At 43.7% G+C, this 2,353-nt stretch overlaps 1 protein-coding gene across 1 annotated transcript in view; it reads left to right on the top strand.

Annotated features, from left to right (window-relative positions):
* The window catches only part of HK1 (hexokinase 1), a 40,983-nt gene extending 39,226 nt beyond the window's left edge, over nucleotides 1–1,757 (top strand). The window contains exon 18 of the mRNA XM_009325801.1: nucleotides 1–1,757. This exon is cut by the window's left edge and continues 1,458 nt beyond it. The gene's annotated coding sequence lies outside the window, so the exon portion shown is untranslated.
* The last annotated feature ends 596 nt before the right edge of the window (nucleotides 1,758–2,353 follow it).

Below are 2,353 nucleotides of genomic sequence, written 5' to 3'. Positions count from 1 at the left end.
CTCTTCCACCAAAAATGAATTTGAGATGTCTGCATGGTTTTCCCTGCTGCCTTTTCCTGCAAAAAGTAGATGGAAATTTGCAGGCTACTCCTCTTTGTCCTCGTTCCACTCCCCTAAGATTTGGATTGCCCTACCTATCGATAACATTTCAATATGCATTATGGTGCACTGTGAGTGAATGTTGTAAAGTAACATGTGAGTCACAAACAGTCATTGCAGCTTTAAGTGTGTGTCTACCTGAAAAATTGCATGCCTAACTGGTTTTGCAAAGGTAGAGAGTCTTTTTACTTTGCACACTAGTAGGTCCGATACTAGTGTTACGTGATACTTGTGAAAATATTAAACTTTTTTGATGTGCGTTAACTGGTGTTTAGTGGTTCTTTCTGGAAGAGGTGCTGTTGGCTGGTGGCTTAGTGCTTTGGGAGGAGCTATTGTGTAGGGAGAGCTGCAACCTAATCCCAGTGGTGCCTGCGTTCTGTGTGTGTGTTTTTATTCCCAGGCATTCGGGGTCAGATTCAAACAGGGTGGTTTTCACCCAGGTCTCCATGCCTCATGTTTCCTAATGTAGTTCAGCAGAGGCACAGAGCTGACAACACCCAAATCCTAGGGCGCATGTAATTTATCCAGGTGCATCTCATGCCCTGTCTCATGAAGGGGGATCTGCAGTGCAATAAAACCTCAGCCCACTGCATCAAAGCCAATGTGATTATATTAGGCTTTGCCAGATACACAGTGATGAATATGTTGCAGTCGCTGTGTCCCCACAGAAGTCTGATGCATGTCAGTGTCCATGACGTCCCCGTGTGCGTAGGGTTAACGTTTGCAGAATCACAGTGTCAGGTGCTCATACACCGCTGGTTTGCACATCCTGTGTTGGAGTTGTATATGAAGGCGCCTTTTGCATACACTGAAGTTGTGCTTCTCCAATAACCCATCTTACGTTACAGCTTCAATAGTCTCTGACACCCTTGATGTGCAGCTATGACCCCAAATAGGAGACAGAAGAAGGTGAGAAAGTTTTTGGGCACAGGGGACACATTGCATTTTAATTGCTTGAAGATTTGCAAATCTTATGCCTGCCGTTGGCAGTGCTGCAGGGGTGGTGTGAGCCGTGCCTGGGGACCTGGGTTCGGAGCTCTTCAACATCTGAGGGCTAGGCTCAGTGCAGGATAGAGGATGAATGAGAAGTGGAAGTTAAACTTGGTCTCAGGGTGACTGAATTTTGGAGATGCTAGCATAGGTCGTTTTGTTTATTGGATCCAGCTCATAACAAATAGCGAGTGAGTTTGTTTCTAACAGTGCAATTTTTCCTACTGTGGACCATAGGTGATGTACTCGATAAGACACAGTAGTTCTTTTCTAAAGGGAGACCTGGTGGGATTTCCATTTCCAGTCTACTTCTTGTCCCTAGGAAACTGTTCCAAGTGAATCACAAGCTGTAACTGTCCGAAGAAATGTCTCCAATGTTATGCAAGCAATGACCGAGATGTCTTACTTAAAGCTTTTAGGCTTGGTGAATAAAATCATAGTCCTCTTAATTGTTAAGCTGTAATTACTGCAATATGAACAGAAAAATCTTATATTTCCTGGGGAAAAGACCATTTGCATACCACTGTTGTAATGTCATCCTCTCCTTACTCCTCTGGGGGTTCTCTTAGAAGCCTTTTGAATGAGTTTTAAAACAAGCAGACTTTGTTTTGTTTTGTTTTCTTAAGAAAATAGCAGAAGGCAAAATAAAGTTTCTCTGAACTTCTGAACCCCGTTCTGTGCTTTTTGTTTGTTTCTTTGCCATAAAAATGAGATTATTCAAATATTTTTCTTTACTGACTGCAAGGGTCTCCATTGCTGCTTAGAGCACAAGTAACTGTGCAGAGGAGGGATTTTTTTGCTGACCTGGAAGTGTTTTACTGCTGCGTGGTATTTAATCATGTCTATATTTATATGAAGAATTGTATGTATTTACTATGGAGCATGGTGTTCCTCATATATCACAGGAAATAATGTAGGTCCGCCTTGGCATGCCTTTTTTTGCAGTATCTAATGAGGGCTCAGAGCGTCTCTGCTTTCTTAACTGTTGCTGTTTCTAGCGGAGAAACATCTCAGGATCTGCAGTGTGTGTCCTTCAGGGCACAGGGAGTTTCGCTTGCAACCTGAAGAAATCATCCTCTGCTTTCTGCACCCGAACAAGAGAGAGGGATGCCATGAGCTGTCAGAAAATGTAGGTGCCTGTCAGGGACTGCACAGGGGACACAGTTCCAGCATGTGTGTGATACTTGGGTGTCTGGAATAGACTCTGGCCAGCTGTTAAGGTGTGATGGAAGATGGAGGGGAAGATGGGATGCTCAAGATAGGC

This window comes from Pygoscelis adeliae, unplaced genomic scaffold (assembly GCF_000699105.1).
Source record: "Pygoscelis adeliae isolate BGI_AS28 unplaced genomic scaffold, ASM69910v1 Scaffold4, whole genome shotgun sequence".
NCBI lineage: Eukaryota > Metazoa > Chordata > Aves > Sphenisciformes > Spheniscidae > Pygoscelis > Pygoscelis adeliae.
The sequence above is the reverse complement of the archived record's forward strand: the minus strand, read 5'-3'. Positions and strand labels throughout refer to the sequence as shown.